We start from the raw sequence: 22,411 nt of genomic DNA on the forward strand, positions 1-22,411 counted from the left end.
ACGTGCGAGAAGGAAACACGTTTTATTTTTTGCGGAAACGTGAACGAAGGAACGTGCTACAAATAAAGACCTGCTATTGTTTGTCAATAACTCAAATTTACAAAATAGTGAAATATAACTGATGATCAATGTCAAATTTATTTGAAAGTTTTGTGATCATGACACCATCTTTGTTATGTACTATAAATACTCAAATTTGTCAATTATACCATATCTTCTTATTTGTAAATTAATCATATCAAAATACGAAAATCAAACGAAAAGTGAAGTACTGTGTCCATGCATGGCGCGATTTTTATGACGATATCAAAGTCGCGTACATATATACGTAAAGAAGATGTGATAGAGACGTAAAAGGGACAGCAACTCAACAACACAACATACCAGAATGTGAACTGTAAAGATCTTGTGTGATTTCTTTCCTTGGGATAAGACATTAAAAGATATTCATGATATTATACTGCACGCTCATATGCCTGAACATACCGGAATCGTAACTATTTTCTTGGAAAAGTAAGGTATTTTTTCCGGAAACGTAGACTTTTGTTGCGGGAAAGTTATGTCAAATTGTATATGATCAGTGTATTTGTTTCAATGTCAGTATATAAAGCATAACTACCGTTTATGTCTATGGATGTATTAGTTACAGTTGCATACTAATTTAGAGATCGTCTTTCTTGATGTTCTTCGTGTGGAAATTATTCTTGCTTCAGCATGCGCATTTACTTTGTTCCTCTTATGAGACTCGCAATTACACTTATATTGTAATAGTCTTTGGACCTGTATGTATTTAGGGAATGGCACTATCCTTGTATCGTACGTAAAAAAACCTTTCGTATATTTTACGTTTCAGAGTCCTACATGTATATTGAATTTAATATATTGAAGTTAATGTAATCGCAGGATATGCTTAAAGTTAGCCTTTTATTCTATATGTCAGATAACCTACTTGTGTTGATGTTGGATTGCTGTCTGATTGACGAATAGTCGTTATTTTATCTCCATACTTTTTAAGTCATTGTTTTAAGGATGCATCCAATTGCACCTTTTCATTGGAAATATATTGCCTCGACGTAACCTCAAAAGATTAATCACTTCAAAAAAAAAAAAATGTAAGTGAAAATGTAACCTTTTCTCGCATGTTGCACTTTGTGTAATTGTTCTCTTTGGCAGAATTAAATTAAAGAAGCCACAATTTGGTTCCTTAATGAATATGTTTTAAAACCCGGGGCCTTAAGCTAGGTAAGCCTATTTCTTGATAAAGTTTCTTAAATTCGGCAAGTTTTAGAGACCGACCGTGCCATGAAATTGAGAATGGAAATGCGGAACGACTGACATTTACTTATGCATATTCCATTATAACATGTAGCATAATCAAGGTTAAGTTTATGCGATAAAGTGTATTTCTTTTTAATGCATATTTTATGTTTTCAAGTAAATATAGGATAATTCTTTGGGAGCAACTTCTTTTATGGATCCACTCATATATATAGTTAAAAACCCTAATTAACTAGCGGTGTTCCGTGTAAAATTATTTCCAATCTTCTAGTTTGTTCATAACTTTTTTATCCGGGACTAATATACATTAAAAAAAAATTATATCCCAGTATTTATATAACACCTTTATTAAATTCCTTAACTTGACCATCAGTATGATTATTGACAGAGGTACTGTGAGAAAACACTTCCAGGTATTCAAGCGATAAATAAAGACAACAGTAGTATAGCGCTGTTCAAAACTCATAAATCCATGGACAAAACACAAAATCGGGGTAACAAACTAAAACCGAGCGAAACGCACTAAATATAAGAGGGGAACAACGACATAACACTAAAACACTACACGAAATCCCGGATTTGAAGAGGTATGCAAATGTTATGTAAATGTATTCAGAGACCGATATTTACATATATTTACAAACCGCTGCATTTAGTTTATCTTGTCTTTACATGTAGTAAATATCAACATTTCGTGTGCTATACCCTCCTATAGGCGGTTATGAGAGACCGCGGTTTATAAAATATATTAACACCTAATCAAACCATTTTAAAGTTTAGAATTTGCATATATTTATAACCATCTCAAAACTTTCGCAAACTTATGTATTTGTATACCTCTGCAAATGGAAATCTTTGTCATGTATTTTTCTATGATGTAAATTTATCCGCAAATGTGTTTCTTTGTCTAGGTAGCAAAGCATCATCATTCAAATAATTTTATAGGGGTTATAAAGTGTAAGGTGTATCTACATTTGCCTGGTATGTAAACCAATTGAAAACGAGAACTTTATAGAGGGGTGTAAAACATCATTTCCTTTAATCTGCAGAGACCTCTCAAATGTATTGTAAAGGAATATTTTTGTTAGTCTTTATAGTCGGCTGAAATGTATGTCAAATCAGAAAATATCAAAAGCCTTTGAGCATATTCCTAAATGTATGGTAAATACATAGATTTGCAGACAATTTGTTTAATTAAGAAATGTGGCCAAATGATAATATCAATGACATGTGTAAATATATTGGGCATATGTAACTTTGAATACATATGCAAAGAAATGAGAAAGAAAGATATTTCAGACAGCTAGAAATGTATGTGTAAATATATTGGGCATATGAAACTTTAAATATGTATGCAAAGATATTATAAAGAAAGATATTTAAGACAGCTAGAAATGTATGGTAAATAGTTATATTTGCTTTTAGTTTGCTGATATATTTGAAAGGTGCAGATTATATGGACAAATATTGCCATAGCTTTACTGGTAAAAGCTATGATATGACACATATAGCTACTTTGGGATTGGTTTTGGCATATTGGTAATATCATTTATTATACATGTATTTCAATAATTTCGTTTTAATAAAAAAAAAAATCGGGTCTACATAAACGGTTCTTGATCTCTTGATGTACTGCGTGAATTTCTTTATCCATCAAAATCTTCTACTCTCGGGAAGTTATGATGGTTTATTCGCGTAGCATAACACGATCGTTTCCTTTGAGTATCTCTTTGAAACTTCTGGAATTGCACAAGTCATAATTCACTCTGTTTATAAAACATAGAATTTACTTTTTTTAAAAGAGACATATACTACAATATGTATTATATGTTACTGCAGAGACATTCATACTATTTATATGTCTCTTGTTACTGGTAGAAATAATACACATATACAAATTAAGCCAAAACAACACTAGATAATAACAAATTTAAAATCGGTAGCGTTCGGAAGGTTATCGAGCGATTTATCAAGTTTTTATAAAAAGTCCAAGTTTCTGAAATTGTCTAGAAATATTTCTTCATCTGTAGTAAAGTTGCCACATAATATTTGACACAAAACACATCTTGAGAGAATGCACACATAATTATATAAACGTTAAATCTATTGAAGAATATTTTCCTTATCCGTTAAGTCCTTTCACGAGATGTTGAACTCCGTGTGCTTCATGAAGTGTCCTCTGCAAAAACTTTCTTGTTAAAGTTAAAAATTACAAACAAAGAACCAGTGAGTCACGTGTCATAATTGACACACAATTTACCAATGAAATCAAACAAAATCGATAGATAATATCATTCCATGGACGAAATGTAGCCCTTTCTCCGATCAACGGGGTTTATCAGGAGTTAAGTGTGACAATTATCACCTTTTACAAAAGATCTGGTCCGAAAAGATCAATAGAAGACAACCGCTAGTATCAATATCCATCAATATAATAAGGCACAAATAATTATCATTTCTTTATGATTTATAAATTGTCTTAAAACAATGCTCCCGTTGTCATTTGATTGTGTTGTTTTAAATACGCAAAACTTAAAACAAGTTATCGAACTATCAGTCATTCGAAATCTCATTTACCGCCTATTTTATACCAAAATTTTACAGCGTTCAATTGTACTTTGACAAGAATCTTTTTTTATACGCCCGTTTATGGGACGTATTATGGTATACCGTTATCCGTCTGTCCGTCCGTCCGTCGTCAGCATGTCGGACGATAACTCAAAAACGCTTGACCCAATTCGCATGAAACTTTGATGAATTGTTAATATCTATTGACGTTAGCTCCTTTCGTTTTTTATAAATTTTAGATTTTATGTTTCTAAAGTTTAAATATATTTAATTTTTATGCTTGAACATTTATGTAAAATTTGTATCAAAAATGAAACTTATTTTAATTATTGTTCTGTTAATGTAAAGTTTACCGAGAGCTGTCTCATTGACACTCATACCAAATCTTCTTGCATTTATATCGTACATGTATTTGCAGAATTTTTGTTTTTTTATTTATCGACTGAATGAGATAATTTGAATCGTTAAAATTTAGAATTATACATGAAAACAGATGCCTGCGACCCCTGTTGTTTCGATTAGTATGTTTTCTAAAGATATCCGCGTGAAGTTCACAAATTTCATCGTGTATTTGATCACCTGTTGTGAAATTCAGATAACACTGTCAAGTTCAGTCAAACTCGTGGTTAAAACTTTCCTTTACATATCAGTAATATTATTTTCCGGGCAGGGTACTCCCCCCTTTTTTATATCATACTCGGAACATTATTGTATACACTTTTTCTGTGGTACTTTCTTTATATTTTTAGGCGGCATGCAATGAAATTTTGGAAAATTTGCTGATTAGTTTGAGAATATTAGGGACATAAATTCATTAGTATGTGCTTCGATTGGCTTATATCTATAACAAAAACAAGTACTCTAAGACTATATCATTATTGTTAGTGAGAGACCTATCCTTCCATCAACGAACATGTAAAGCGTGTATAAAATTTGTTGAAACTGAGGAACATGTATTGATAGAGTGTCCATTGTAAGATGACCTGCAAACTGATCTTTTTTTAGAAAAACTTTGTCAGAACATCCTAACTTTAAAAAAACAATCTAATTTGAAAAATGGTCTATTGTTCTATAGGTTGCCAGTGAATGTGATAGAAGTGCCAAAATCTGCAAATTTATTTTACATATAGAAGACGCTGCTTTTCACGCCGTTAAACTGTTTGTCTTAACTGAAGACATTTTTTAATAAATTTGAAAATTTAGCTGTACATTTATACTTATTCATTATTAATACGACATTTCTGTTTTTTTTTACATAGCAAAATTAAACCTATTTAAAGGACAATATGTTTATGTACTGTAGCGTGTTTTCCATTGTAATTTATAAACAAACTGCATCGTCGTGGGCAAACGTACTATAGAAGCATTTAGTGTTGAAGGCCAATTTTGAAATGTCTCTCAGACATCATGGCTGAAAAGTTAGAGAAAATATAAATAAACATACAATTCTGGGAGGTAAAACAAGAGTAAAAGCAGAGACTGAATTTATTCTTTTAATAAAAAGTCAAAATGTTGCAATGCGTTTGTTTGTGTATGTGTATTCAAATTCTACGTTGTCTCATATTCGGGTTTACGTCGAAAGATATATATATATATATATATATATGCATGGGTTCGAATCCCGGCGAGGGAAGAACCAAAAATTTGCGAAAGCAAATTTACAGATCTAACATTGTTGGGTTGATGTTTAGACGAGTTATATATATATATATATATATATATATATAAAGTGCCTAGAAAATCAACCTACCGATGTTAGAGTAGATTTGATTCGTAACATCCTCCCCGGCGCCGGGGCTGGAACCTGTACTTTTTTCTAACTTCTACGACAACACCGCCTAGCATTGTAATATATGTTTGTTAACAGTCATAGGATAAAAGAGGGTCTGGAAAAGGAGAGAGGTGGGTGTTCTTCAATTCTTAATATTATTTACACCATTTTTTCTCTATTCCATATAAATTTTGCCCATTATTCTCTTTTTTTTATATTCAAGAAGCCCACTATTCTCTATTCGTAAATTTTTGGCCTATCCTTTTCTTTTCTATTCTTTATTTTTTTAGCCCATTATTCTCTATTCTGTAAAACTCCATCCACACCCTCATAGAAGATGCCATTCTAGTTATCTTCGTCTTTTTTTATTTCACTTAATTATTATGATTGTATCTCTTAATGTTATTTTTTTTTCTTTTTTAAAAGTAGTGTCTTTTTCTAATACCCCAGTCCCACTAGGCCACGATCGCACTACGATCTGCCGGTGAAAAAAATGCAAATTTTGATGATCGTAATACGATCGTGTAGATCGCAGTAAGGTCGTATCACGGTCGTGGTGAGGTCTTCAAGATCGTGATGAGCGTGGCTAACTTTGAACATGTTCAAAACAATCGTGGTGCGGTCGTGGCGAAATCAGATCGTAGTAGAAGCGTAGTGAGAGCACACTAAGATCGTAGTAAGATCGCAAAGGTCGCTGTACCATCGTAGCGAGAGCGTGATTCTATTCGGAGAAACTGCGCTACGATCTCATTGCGACGTTATTACGACCTCACTACGACCATCACGTTCTCATCGCGACCCAATAACTCTCTACTACGACTATACCACGCTATTCACGACCATAGTACGATTCTAGCACGCCCTTGCCGTCGTAATCACGCTCTTCTTACGACCTGACTACGTTCATACTACGATCATCATTCTCATTGTCATTTTCACATTAAATATATTAAATATCTTAAGGTTTTGTTTGTCTGTATGTAATTGGGACTTCTTGTTCATTTTGTCCTACGGCTCAGCCATGCTTCTCGTTTTCATATAGATTAAACCGTTGATTTTCCCGTTTTTATGGTTTTACACTAGTAATTTTGGAGACCCTTTATAGCTTGCTGTTCGGTGTGAGCCAAGGCTCCGTGTTGAAGGCCGTTCCTGGGCCTATAATGGTTTACTTTTAAAAATAGTTACTTGGCGATGGAGAGTTGTCTCATTGACTCATACCACACCTTCCTATATCTATATATTGACACATCTGTGTCATCTCTGCTATCGCTCAATTCAGCTTTATAGACCAGCAATAGGTTTTAATTTACGTCGGATTGGTCGGTCCGACATAACTACTTGATCAAGTTTCGTTGCTATCAGAGCTCCCTCTGCCTCTACATCAACCCCTACCACCACGTCCACGTGTTCTAGTAGATTTTGGTGGCATGACTATTGTTTTCGAGAAAACGTATTAATCAGAAATAGAAGGAACGGAACTGTATTCATATGGAACACGATGTTGACGTTATTGCTAAGAGCGTAGAATAGATCGCGGTAAAATCGTGGTAAGAACGTGCTATAATCGCAGAAGAAGCGTGGTAAGATCGTGTTGCAATCGGATGACTCGTGGTACGGTCGTAGTGAGAACGTGATGAGCGTAGACAGATCTTGATAAGCGTAGTGAGGTCGCAGAATAAGCGCTGTGAGAACGTGGTATAATCGTAGCGGGATCGTCGCAGAAGCGTAATGAGGACCTAGTAGCATCGTGAAAGCAACGAAAATTTACATTTTCATGCCGCGACCTCACCACGATCTTTATTTATTTCAGATCGTGGTGAGCGTGGTGCGATCGTGGTCTATTGGGACTGGGCATAGATTTGTATGTTTAATTTTGCTCCAGATTTTTTTTCATTTTCAATGCAGTTTCGTGTTCCCCTCTAAGTGGGCATTTTTTTTTTTTTTTTTTTTTTTCATAATCCAAAACTGTGTACTTATATTTCAAGATAAAACGACACCGAATGGCATATCTCCCGATTTCTAAAATTTTTGGCACACTTGTTCTTTGAATCGAGTTACATCGGAATATGTAATAAAAAAATGGCGGTCACCATTTTTGTTTTTTCGTAAAATTGGTTAGAAAACGTCGATTTTGACGACAAATTCACACAGGGAAAATGCATTGTTTTAACTTTTCTTTTTTTTAAAAGATTTTTCAATAGATGGCTTTGTTCTTATATACGGAGAAAACTAAAAACTAACATAATATCCCGGACTGAAGCATGCTTTTTGTAATAGTTGTTATTAGCTTTCAACTAGCTGTCAGTAACTGCGAGTACTCTGTACTTAAAGTTTTTTGGTTGTTGGGATGTATAAGTACCCTTCTACGTCCACTCTGTTTTTGTTAGATGTATTATACTTGTATCCATCTGATGAGTTAAGCCTTTTTTAACTGATTTTTACAGTTTATTCTCATGTTGTACTGTTACACCACTGTTCCAAGTTAAACTGGTCCGTCATTCCATCTTAAGCTTCGCACCGTTAGCGTAGCGATAAGGGAACACAACAGGGGTCCAGTTTATGTCCCAGGTTAGGGGAAGGGAGGGTTGGCGCCTTTAAACGAGTTTAACCTGACCACATTCTGTATGTTCCTGCCCCGAGTCAAGTAGTCTGTAATTTAGTTTGTTGCTATGTAACATATTTGTTTTTCGTTCATTATTTTGTACATAATTTAGGTCGTTTGTTTTCTCGTTTGAATTGTTTTACATATGTCATTTCGGGGCCTTTTATAGCTGACTATGCGGTATGGCTTTGCTCATTGTTGAAGGCAGTACGGTGACCTATAGATGTACATTTCAGTGTCATTTGGTCTCTTGTGGAGAGTTATAACATTGGCAATCATACCACATCCTCTATTTTTTTTTTAAATATATAGAAACACATACATGTATGTAATCATCCTTGTGTTTTATATACATTGCTTCAAAGTTGACCGATACGCTAAGAATTTGACAGAAAACGTGTGACGTTACAGAATAAAGTAATTTGGTAAACAGTGATATTAAGGTACAATTTGAATTGATTGATTGATGGTTGCTCAACGTCCGGTGGCAAATATTTCATGCATTTACAGGACGATACAGTGCAATTTGAATTGTTGTGTCTGAAAAACACATTTGGTGCAGCAGTCAAGAAAGGTTAAACATTCTGTTATTTGTGAAAATTAAAAAGAAAATCAACATCCTGATACAATACACAATCTTAATATAGCATACTTTGTATGATGTAAACGTGTGGGTTGTGTGCGTAGTTAGTCGGACCATGGAAGTGGAAGTATTATATACTTCCATGGTCGGACAAACCTTGCAAACTGTATGCAAAATTTCACTCAAATACACCAAGTTCAATATTCTGTCGTTCGTGAAAAATTATTAAAGAAAAAATGATCCTGAGAATATATATGCACCCTCAAAATTCGAGAAAAAAAAATATATCGGCGCAATATATTTAAAAATGCCAAATTTTGCAACCTGTCATAAAAAAAAAGAAAAAATTGACAAGATGCGAATCGTTAGTGTATGTACTAACACCAGGTACATCATTTAAAAGTTTAAGCTTAAAAACTGTACATAATCCTACGAAATTAGCCGTATAATCCTATACTAGCTAGTATACCAAGTGCTGGACTGTCGAAAGGACACTGGTAAAACAATATGATCCCAGTATTTAGCCAAGGGCACACAATTTATATTAGCATATATAATGATGTTCTATTTTATAATTATTAAAAATCATTTGGTGACAAAATATCTTTTTGTATAAGCAGTTCATAGTGGGATGGTACTTGGGAGATATCAAATATAGCAAGCTAACATGTACGTCATTTTGACTTTGATGGAAAGTTGTTTAATTGGCAATCATATCACATCTCCTTATGTCATAATGGTTTGAGTTTGTTCAAGACTAACAAATAGAATGAAATTCAAAACAGTGTAGCTGTGGCCATTGATTGACACATTAAAATCATCCATTGACTGGGACAATTTAGGTGAACGTTTGTATTGTAACGACCAATGCTCACTATGTACTTTTTGAAGACACTTAAACTATGGGGTCACCAAAGGTTCTCAACACCCAAATAAAGGTAATTCGAAAAATTAATCAGAAATAACACGATATTTTGATTTATATCAATTATATAAATCAAAACACAAAGGTTATTCCTGATTAATTTTTCGAATTATTTTATAATTAAAGGCGTTAAGAAACCTTTGGTGACCCCACAGTTTAAATGTCTATCGTAAGTACGTCGTGAACAGTGGTCGTTACAGACAAACGTTCACCTAAATTGTCCCAGTCAATGGATGATTTTAATGTGTCAATCAATGGCCACAGCTACACTGTTTTGAATTTCATTCTACGTACTAGGAGAATAAACTATGTTGCTGTTATAGCTCAAATCTTACTATTGTTGTGAACATGTGATGCTATAATTTGATAGATTTAATACTTGCTATACTAAATATACTTATTTCGGGGCCTTTTATAGATGACTATGCGGTATGGGCTTTACTCATTGTTGCAGGCCGTACGGTAACCTATAGTTGTTAATTTATGTGTCATTTTGGTCTCTTGTGGAGAGTTGTCTCATTGGCAATCATACCACATCTTCTTTCTTTTTATAATTATTAACTTTCATATTCAAGAAACCAACAAATCTTTACTAAAACTACCGTAACAGATTAGCAGTAGAAAAATACTTGTCCATTCTGCATTAGTCACGTGTTATCTATATGTCTTTGGTTTTGATTGTCGTTAATTGGCCGGTTGCTGTGTATATCCCACATTTCCATTTTTGCAAATAAAGAAATAGCAACCCTTTTAATTTACATAAACACTTGTATACTTGTTAGAAAAACTCCTTATAAGACTGTGAATACTCTCGGGCTTTTCCCGACGCCCATGTGACCAATATGCCCCCACAAAAAGGCACCTTTGCTAATCGCATGTGAGTCGTTTTGTCTCCCCACTTTGTGAAAAGGTGCGTTTTTTACCAGCTGTACCAGGCCTGTGTATCATATCTAACTCAAAACACAAAAAACACACCCATCTCCGAAGACCAAAGTGCAAATTAATATGAATCTAAAAAAAAATAAAATTCAAAATGATTTTAAGATTTGTCCCCCGCGCGACGCGTTGATGGGAACATTGAAATATCGGGCGTCCGTCCTTCCGTCCGGTCTTGTTAGGTCTCTAACGGGTAAAATTCTTGCCAGATTTTTATAAAATTTATATATCAGGTATATATCAGCATTGTTGCTGACAAGTTTCAAAAATCAGTGCCGACAAACTGCTTATTGCATTGAGTAAAAACAAAAAGCGACTCAAAGACAAACACCAGTTTACAAGTATACGACATAAACATGAGGATGTCAGAATGTGACAGTAAACCGGATTTATTTTACATTTATTAATGACTAAAAAAAAACTTGCTATTTTTATTACCGGATTTCCAGTCCCGTTATTGATTTATTGTTGTACTGCGGACGAGCAGGCGGACTGCTCCAGTCGTTTCCGTGCGATGACTTATGAACCTTTCATCTAAAGGTTTTCAAATTCTAATATGTTGTAACTGGTGGGAAAATGGAGGTAGAGTTCGATATTGACGATTAACTTTACATCATTCAGCAACAACATTATTTTGATTTGAAATGAAATGCTATTGCTAAGAAATGTTTTAAAAATTTTGAGCCTTCGATTAGAACAAATACATGTACTGGGATTTTTTTTCATATCATTATACCTTTAAATAGGATAAAGTCAAGATCGGGAAACCAAAGGGCACCAAGATATTTTATTAAAATTTTGAATTGATTGAATACTACCATATATATCTTTAGAATAAAACTGATACAGGAGCAGGAAGGTTATTGAAATTGATGTAGTTTTTTTTCCATTAATGTTGGTCATTTTTATTCTTGTTAAAACACCAAATACAGAGATTATGCCTGATTCAAAAATTAAATTACTTGCTTTGCATCGAATCTATTATATCTGCTACATGTATGAGAAGCGGGGAAACTAGAATGTTTTTTTTTTTTATATACAAAAGATAATTGTTTAAAAACAGTTTTACTGTATATAATTTCAACATATTTTTAGATACAATGTTACAGTAACTGTCCTTATTTCTCTTTTAATTTTCTAGCATATTATAAACTTTTAAATTATCTGCGTTTTTCAAAGTATTAACACGTTTTCACGACTACAAACTGCATGTTTAATGATGTCTTTATCTGGCAACTCTTGACCTGCGTAATTGGTATAATCTGTTTACAACATCTGGATGTTATTAACACAATTAGCTTTACATTGTATTTGATCAATTTTGGTAATTAACACATACGGTTTTCCTTTTAAAGTACCCTGTAGTGTTAAAAGATGAACCATTTCACAGTCAGGAAAATCCCTTCATTTACATACAAGTGACACATTTACCACCTATCAAGGGATCGTTAATTCATGCTCTTTCTTCGCAGTATAGCCAGTCGAGGTTGTTAAAAACTCCCATCATCATCATCTCTTTCTTCATTGTATTATTATAAATTTTCATTTGTAAACATAAACATTCTGACAACATTCTGATAAAATACATGTATGTGCATACTCGTGTATTTTCAAATCATGCAAAACCCACGCCTTGGCTGAAGTTATATTGAAATAATTATTTTGTATTCTCTTGTTTAAAATAAAAAAAGATCACAAATAAGCAGAAGCGAAACTAACTTTTTTCCAAGTCCACATCAAGGTTGGTAGACTTAAGCTTGATGTGGACAAAACATGCCGTGTTTATCGATTTGATCTTATTTATTCTAGTTTAGAGTTCATTCTTAATGACATCGTTGTTTTCATATTTTGAAGTACAAAAGGAAAAGCTGCTTACAATTTAGCACAGTGTTATTATAATAGTGCATTTCTCCCTACACCTCAGATTCATGTAGTATTTGCAACTGGACGTTTACACAAATCAATCCATCTACCCATTAATTATGTGGCTATAAGATGTAAAAAAAAATATCAGCTTACTGTTACAATTTATCGTCTTAGTTAAAGTTTCCGTTATGATTCAAGCATATCGAAATGTAAAATCTGCTGTAAGGATAGTTATGAACATTTTAAAGCCGTGTTTTGTTATGCAAGCAAGATCTTAAAAAAAAATTCCATGGTTCTGGAGTAAAGCTGTGGATAATTCCTTATTTATTCAAATAGAAAAAAAATATCATCGGTCCGACATATAAAAAGCACCTTGCCATTTTTTAATATCATAAATTATATCTTCAAGCAGTTCTGTTTTGAATCGGGAAGAACAATATCTACTTCAATTCAAATATTCGCTCGGTGTGACTCTCTGAAACAATCAATACGTGAACTTTGCTGCAAAACGTACTATACAATATATGGATTTATTTTTTCCGTAACTGTGAAATATTCGACACATCTTACAGCATTTACTAGGGTCTGAATGGGGTCTTTCATATCTGTATTCTATGATAATTTAGATCATATTCCTCTATTTCTTTTAAATTTTATGCCCATTGTCATGATTATTTTCTATTCTGTATATATTAGACCCTTTTTATCTATTTTTTTGGGAGTAAATTATTTTCTTTTTTTCTTCTTTTAGCTCTAATCACGACCCTCATTTACGTTTTTGTGCATGCGATATATAAACTGCAGTCTCGCAAAGCTATACCTGTGTGAAGACAACTTCACAGTATCAATGTTTCATATACTAACTATGAAGTAAATAAAATGCATTTCTTTACGTACATGAATACATCCGACAAATGTTTGCAAAAATAAGCAAATATTTGTCAGCATTTACTTTGGTTGTAAATGTTTTATAAACCGAGGTCTCTCAAAACTTTGCATACGTCTATAAAGATATGTTGCAAATATTAATATTTATCAAAATAACTATGATAGTGGAAAGTATTAGTAAATAAAATGCATGTCTTTACATACATAAACTATATCGACAAATGTTTGCAAATATAAGACAAACATTTGACAGCATTTACTTTGGCTGTAAATGTTTTATAAACCGCGGTCTCTCAAAACTTTGCATACGTCTATAAAGATATGTTGCAAATATTAATATTTATCAAAATAACTATGATAGTGGAAAGTATTAGTAAATAAAATGCATGTCTTTACATACATAAACTATATCGACAAATGTTTGCAAATATAAGACAAACATTTGACAGCATTTACTTTGGCTGTAAATGTTTTATAAACCGCGGTCTCTCAAAACTTTGCATACGTCTGTAAAGATATGTTGCAAATATCGATATTTATCAATATAACTATATTACTGGAAAGTATTAGTAAATAAAATAAATTTCTTTACATGCATGAACGATATCGAAAAACGTTTGCAAATATAACATAAACATTTGACAGCATTTACATTTGTTGTAAATGTTTTATAAACCGCGGTCTCTCAAAACTGCCCACACCTCTGTAAAACAAATATGTAAATTTTAAACTTTGCATACATCTCCTATCCTGGAAAGTGCATGCAAATCTAAGGCCTATCTTTACATATCTTTAGAATATGAATAAAGATATGGAAATAAAATAATTATCTTTAGCATATCTTTGAAACGTCCTAAATAATGCCAAAGGAATAATGCATTTACATATACATTAGTAGGTCCGCAAATATATTTGGCAGAAAAGTAGATACATTTGTCAAACATTTACATGATTGCCCAAATTGTTGTAAATCTGCCTTTTCGTGTAGTGAAAATGTAACACACATAGACAAAATCCAACGAGAACAACAAATATAACATATATATATATAACATCAAAACCAAATACATGAATTTGGGATAGACAAGTACCGTGACACGTCTTATCGCAATGTGAATTTACAATCAAAAATAAGAGAAAACAAACGACACAACGTTATAATGTAGCACACACAGAAACGAACTATAATATAACAATGGCCATATTCCTGACTTGGTACAGGGCATTTTTAAAGGGAAAAAATGGTGGGTTAAACTTGGTTTTGTGGCATGCCAAACCTCGCACTTTTATGGCCATGTGAAATATAACATCAAAATGACAACACAGGACTACAATATAAATAAATTGGAGAACACAATTGACAAAGAATCACACGAACAACAGCCAACAAAAGGCAACAAGTTCAAAATTTTAATACGCCAGAAGTGTATTTTGTCCACACAAGACCTACGTGTGACGCCCAGATACAAAAATTTGAAAGCCGAAACGAGTACAAAGTTTAACAGCATCGAGGACCAAAAGATCAAAAAGGTTGTGCCAAAAACGGCAAGGGTTTTCTGTTAGTTACCAGAAAATCTCTATAATTTAGAATAATTTATACTTTTGCAAACAGTAAATGTTATAAAATGAATATTCAAAAGATGTACATGATAAAACTGAAGTATTAACTAATTACAGGAAACAACTGAAATACATTTACATAACCAGACATTTGAAACACAAAAGTAGACACATCCGAATAAGTTTAAACCTCTACGCCAAGTGACGTCCTATTTGAAACTGAAAAATGACGAAAAAATGACGTCATTTGAATTTGTAAAACAGATCATCAAAAAATGAAAAATGACGTCACATAAGAATGAATAAGATAGAATTAGGATTGATTTCAGATTATATATTTGAACTAAATACTGATATTGCATTTAATAACAAAGCACATTTTAATACTTATTAATATCACACTAAGGTAGCAATTAACTATATTATAAAACTATGTCCGGTTTGTTTTGAATCTAACTTCAAACGTAAAATATCGTACTGATTACGTTGAACGAAATCAAATCTGATAAATGAAGGCGGTGATTAATTTTCTTTCCCATAACACATAAATATAATAGAAAGACGTCAACACATTTGACAAAATCCGATGAGAATTACAAATATAACATTAAACATTTAAACTAAATACATGAATTTGGGATAGACAAGTACCGTACCACGTCTTATAGTAATGCGAGTTCACACTCGGCAAAATAGTCACAATCGGGAATAAGTCACGTTTGGTAATTAAAAGATTAGACGACATTATGACAAAACACAATCTACCATGTGGTAAAATGTCCTTAGCTAGTTAGGTCAACGACACATCGTATGGATCCACCAAATCGTGATGGTGTCATAAAATTTACGGAGTGTCAATTTTAATATGTCCTCCTCATAACTTTGTCGGGCTAAAAAAAAACTCTTATTAATTACACGTAATGCAAGTTTACGAACCGCACCGCTGTTGAGCAGTGTACATGCGAACGGTTATTTGGAATTTTATTTTAAAAAAAAAAATGTGTTATGAGATTCATCATATGTACATGGATATACTATGTATTACTAAACTCATACGTGTAGTCAATTTTACCATCATTTTTTTTTATGAAAGAAATTTCTAGTGCAATAAATAATATTTAATTCCAACCAAAGACTTTATTGAGATATTTTACATCGAAAAATTTGGAAAATGTTTAGTTTGTACTACTTGTCAATAATAATGGATATGTCAAAGCATTTAGATACAAATTTACAATTCGACATGCATTTTTATATATGACACTGGACGTTACATTCCATCATCAATTTCGTCTCTGTCAAATATTGCTGTTGGTTTCTTTTTTTTTTAATCAAATATATATGAATACGTTACATGTTATTCCTATGTAATCTCATTTAGATATTTAATGCAAAGTAAATTTTAAAGATGAAAGCTCATTAGTTCGATAATGCTTAAAACTAAATATAAACTTGGAATATTTCGAATCCCTGATATTAATTTGTGTAAATGAAGAAAGAATAACAATGATCGGTATCTGAGTGAATTTACTTCTCAATCCAGCCCAATAAAGATATAACAGAAAATTCAAGATTAACGATTTTTCCTGAATATAATTGCCAATGAAATAAACTATGCTGTAAATTTCACTTGATACGGAAAATGTTAATATTTTTTAAATTACCATGGTCTGTCGTTTTTAAACTGTTGTTTTTTTTTTGGGGGGGGGGATTAGTTGAAAAGTCAAAGTTCAAAGTCAAATGATCATAAATAAGAGTTCCGTGAAATTGTTTTCGCAAATTTAATTTGTTCGTAATTCTTTTATGTATTTAACAATGTTTAACTTATTAGATAAATTCAGACCTTCCCTCATCTGATCACCAGCATGGCTAAGGGTATTACTCCCAAAGTAATCGTGAGGTGACACGTTCAGGTACTCAAGCGATTCCCTGTCGGGCTTGTAAGTCATGCATCATTTCACTTCTGAGGGTATTGATTAGTGTAACATTTAACTTCCCGGTGTATAATATACATCTCTGCCTAACGTACGCATGTCTGATAGTGATATACTAGACATTACTAAACTCATACGCTTGTTTATAATTCACATTTCTAGTGTAAAGAATATTATTTATAAAAAACTAAATGATTGAAAAAAAAAGATATGATCAAATAAGGATAAATTTTGAAAAATGTAAGTAAATACTTGTTGTCAATAGTGAAGGCCAGTTTGAAACATACGACAAAAATATTGAAAATGTACGCACTTTTTGGTCGTTCGCTTATAAGCCTAGATAGAAAGTTACGGAACTATAGATAACCGCAATTTAAAATAAATACATGTATTAACATGCTTTGATACTATATATGCCCTTGAATTTTTACTAGATAACATTTTTGTTCGCTTTGGAGATTCCGTATATCGTCAGGTTATTGGAATTCCAATGGGGACTAACTGTGCACCACTTATTGCGGACCTTTTTTTGTATTGCTATGAGTTACAATTGATGACAAAAATCAGCAAAGACCCATCGAAACAACATCTCATAAACAAATTTAATAAAATACTTTTAGATATTTGGATGACATTTTGGCTCTCAATAATGACGACTTCAGTATGTATACTAAAGAAATTTATCCTGTTGAACTTACTTTAAATAAAGCTAATACTAACAATGACCACTGCCCTTTCCTCGATCTTGATATCTATATCACTAACGGAAAGCTTAATACTAAAATTTATGATAAAAGAGATGATTTTTCATTTCCTATAGTTACTTATCCATTTTTAGATGGTGACGTTCCATTGCTACCATCTTACGGTGTTTATATATCTCAACTTGTACGATTCGCTCGTGTATGTAACAATGTTTTAGATTTTAACGAGAGAAATTTATGTATTACTGAAAAATTATTACACCAGGGTTTTCGATATCACAAACTAGTCAAAACATTTACTAAATTTTATCATCGGTATAAGGAGATCATTCGTAAATATAGCTCAACATTCAGACTTCTTATACGTTCAGGTATTTCACATCCATTTTTTTATGGAAATATTCTTTATAAAGCACAAAAATGTCAGTATTCACCTCAGAAACTAACAAAACCTTTAAATAGACTTATCAAGAAGGGATATAGTTACGATACTGTTGTCAGGTCACTAAAGATTGCTTATTTTGGCGTTAATATTGATTCACTTATAGGGTCTTTGCATCGGAACGAAACACATTTATTAAAAAAACAATTGTTGGCATGACACGGGTTATGTTCTTCTCATATATGTTATGATTGTATGATACTAAATCCCTAACGGGAAGGATTGTGCCTGATATTCTTATGATGAAATCATAATCTTTCAATCAGTTTATTGAAGTCTGGAGCTGGCATGTCAGTTAACTGCTAGTTGTCTGTTGTTATTTATGTATTATTGTCATTTTCTTTATTTTCTTTGGTTACATCTTCTGACATCAGACTCGGACTTCTCTTGAATTGAATTTTAAATGTGCGTATTGTTATGCATTTACTTTTCTACATTGGCTAGAGGTATAGGGGGAGGGTTGAGATCTCATAAACATGTTTAACCCCGCCGTATTTTTGCGCCTGTCCCAAGTCAGGAGCCTCTGGCCTTTGTTAGTCTTGTATTCTTTTAATTTTAGTTTCTTGTGTACAATTCGGAAATTAGTATGGCGTTCATTATCACTGAACTAGTATATATTTGTTTAGGGGCCAGCTGAAGGACGCCTCCGGGTGCGGGAATGTCTCGCTACATTGAAGACCTGTTAGTGACCTTCTAATGTTGTTTTTTTCTATGGTCGGGTTGTTGTCTCTTTGACACATTCCCCATTTCCATTCTCAATTTTATTGAACACAAGAAAGAAACATACATTTTGTTTAAATCGGTGTAAAAGTTTTGTAAATAGACTAGTCCACGTATGCCAACAATATGTTATCATTGGATGTATACCAAAAGAAGAAGAAGAGAACCAGTTTGATTTTAATACAGGTCAATATATAACTTGCTTTGGTTCATCGAAGTTATGGACATAGTAAAATCACAGATTTATATTTCAATTAGAATGTTCTCGAAGAAAGGAAAAAAATCGTCATCATCACAATTGTTGGGTATATATATAATAATGTGAACATGTTTCTGAAAGTACTTTATATATATTTTCTGTTCCGATATGCATGTTATATATATGCCACTGGACTTTTACTAATTATCCCCAAGGGATTTGAATACATTCCGGGAAAACTATTGAGTTCGTCATCATCACAATTGTTGGGTATAATGTATAATATTGTGAACATGGTTCTAATTAGTTATCAAAGGTACCAGGATTATAATTATTGTACGCCAGACGCGCGTTCTAAAATACTTTGTGCCATATTTCCTGTTCCGACATGCATGTTATATAATGCCACTGGACGTACACTAATTATCCCAAAGGAATGTGAATATTTTGGCAGCAGTCTCTTTGCGCCAAATACTGACGACTTGAATGCATTAGACAGTCAATGTACAAAGAGAGAAGAAAACCTGTTTTTGCTGAATATTTAATAGAGAAGAAAATAGAAGCTTTTGCTGATTATGTTTTAGCCCCATATGTTGATGACACAGTGCTTTGTTCCTACCCTGCGTATGGGCTTTATTATATTAGGAATTATTATGAACTATTTTATGCGTTTCAACCTTCAATATTTGTGTTTTTGGACAATAAAGTGAAGTTACAAGCTACTACAAACATTCAATTGGGAAGAACTCATGCAACAGCAGTAAAATGAAGATAAGTTTCAGAAACAGAAATTGTTGCCGTGTAAACTGTCGGTTTAAAGTCCGAATAAGGGTGTAGGGAAGTCATTTTTCTTCTAATTTGCACAATCGTATATTTTATTATTGGCGCAAATGATACCATGTACGTTTAAAACATGTTGCGCAAACTTAGCATTGGAGAAAAAAGTTGTGGCACAAAAGGACGCAATTTTGGCGCAAACGGATCTCTACCAATATTTACCAGGAAAACTAATGAGTATCAAAGTTTCAAATTAATTTCGGGATTAATTGTCTTTCTTGGTATTCAATAACAGAAATTTTAAGAATAAACTGTTTTCCGCTTTAGGGATATTCTCGCCAGTTAAAAGAGACTTATATCCAAAATAATGAAAGATGACATTAAATTGGTTCTCTCTTTTATTTTTTTTTGCTGTCAACATCGATGGTTAACACCCAACAAAATGGGAGCAATATTCCTTCAGAGCTTCTCCATGGTATACACTTGTGAAGTATATAGACAAAATTCGGTATTAAAGAATCTACATCTTACAAACAGGTATTAATAAAAAAAGGATTTTGAGTGATCAAATACCAAATCAATATAAACGTATGGCAAGTTAACCATGCAGGCATTTAGTTTTCGTCAGACACCATTGCAAAACATTATCACTCTCTTAAACGTATATGTGCATGTAGTTTCAAATATCAAGTCGTTAGAACAAGCGGCCGATGTCTATATATCATTGTCAAGTCCGTTTACTAACTGTTCAGAGTCAGACATGCCACTTGTTTATTCTGGGAAGCTTTCTTATCTTATTCGCTCTCACCCCATATGGAATTAACTGACCCCATATATCTCGTATTAGGTCACTAATATACCATGTAACTAATAATATCCCCCGTCCGACGATGGGGACTCTTTCTGATAGTGTTGACTTTAAAAACTTATATGGCGATTCTGCCGTTTGTCAACAAGTGGTTGCATGGCTTTTCCTTTCCAAACTAGACTAACGAACCGCTACTGGTCCCATCCTCAATGGCGCTTATGCGTCAGGAAACTTACATGTATACTAGTAGAACAACGATGAGGGGACAAACTATTCTAAAATCTTCAATATCAGTTATACATGACCTTTTATTACAAATACCTTATTACTTATTTGGATTAATGAAGGCCATCCTGTTTAATAATGCACAAATGTTATCATAGACTTTTTAAAACAAGAATGTGTCCCCAGTACACGGATGCCCCACTCGCACTATCATTTCAAAAAGTAAATGTATCATTATAAAATAGAAGATGTGGTATGATTGCCAATGAGACAACTGTCCACAAGAGAACAAAATGACACAGGCATTAACAATTATAGGTCACCGTACGGCCTTCACCAATGAGCAAAGCCATATCGCATAGTCATCTATAAAAGGCCCCGATATGACAATGTAAAACAATTCAAACGAGAAAAACTAACGGCCTTCTTTATATAAAAAAAAATTGAACGAAAAACAAATATGTAATACATAAACAAACGACAACCACTGAATTACACATGTTACATTGATTGTTTGTATTGCTTGACCCTAATTGGTGTAATTTTGCAATAAAGATTTATTAAAAATAAGTGTATTAAATACGCCATACTCTTTCTGGTTATCCTTTCCAAATAACAACATTTATACCTATGTATGCTTGAATTCACACCTGTGGCTAAATTGCTCCAAGGTATTTCGAATGATTTTAAACCGAGAAATAAACAATGATTTTGCTAAATAATAAACACGCTCTGCTCACACATAATTTGCATTGGAATTGTTATCGAAACAATTACGGTAAATAAAACGGAAATATTTTCAGTTCAATATCAGTAAAAATGTTCAATAGATATGTTATAAAAAATCTCAACAATAATTTATGATAATAATTCGAAAAACTAGACAATTGCAGATGGATTGGTGAATAGTTACTGTTTGTTCAATGTTCAGTGACAATTATCTCATGCGTATTGCCAAACTAAGTTGGGCAGACGTCAAAATCGAAAGTGTGACAAATTCGTTTTTCAAAATTATTTCTAAGTGTTATTTTGGAAGTTAAACATGTATATTTAACGCAAATTTATTACTTTTATTTATTGAATAAAATAAAAAGATCAAAATCGCTAAAAGAAAATAAACCCGGCGAATGACACTACTCTTTTTGATGAATTTGGTTTGACTGACCTGAAATGATATTACGTTTTAAAGCAATTAATCAAATTAAATAATACAATTATTTTCTCTTTTCTACTCTTTTTTTTTGGGGGGGGGGGTGTCATTGACCCTAAACAAATAACAACTATACAGCCTCATAGTATTTTGAAGTATTCAAATATAATGAAACGTATGATATGTTTTACAAATAAAAAGAAAAAGCAAGTCTGCCGAAAAATGATTGACATTTTAAAGACAAATGTATAGTGTGTTCATTGTAAACTTAAATCAGAATGCGTATAGATGCCTCAGTCACAAATCACTCCTCGAATTAAAAATCAGCGATCGATTTAAAATTCACGCAATACTATTTTGTTGAAAGTGATCGAGATGCTCTTATTAGGTTATTCAAATTTTCGGACATTTATTTTTTTCCAGAACACGTTAAAGTTATTAATAACAGTTAATAATTTCAGAGCCATATAATACA

Source organism: Mytilus galloprovincialis, chromosome 13, assembly GCF_965363235.1.
Source record: "Mytilus galloprovincialis chromosome 13, xbMytGall1.hap1.1, whole genome shotgun sequence".
NCBI lineage: Eukaryota > Metazoa > Mollusca > Bivalvia > Mytilida > Mytilidae > Mytilus > Mytilus galloprovincialis.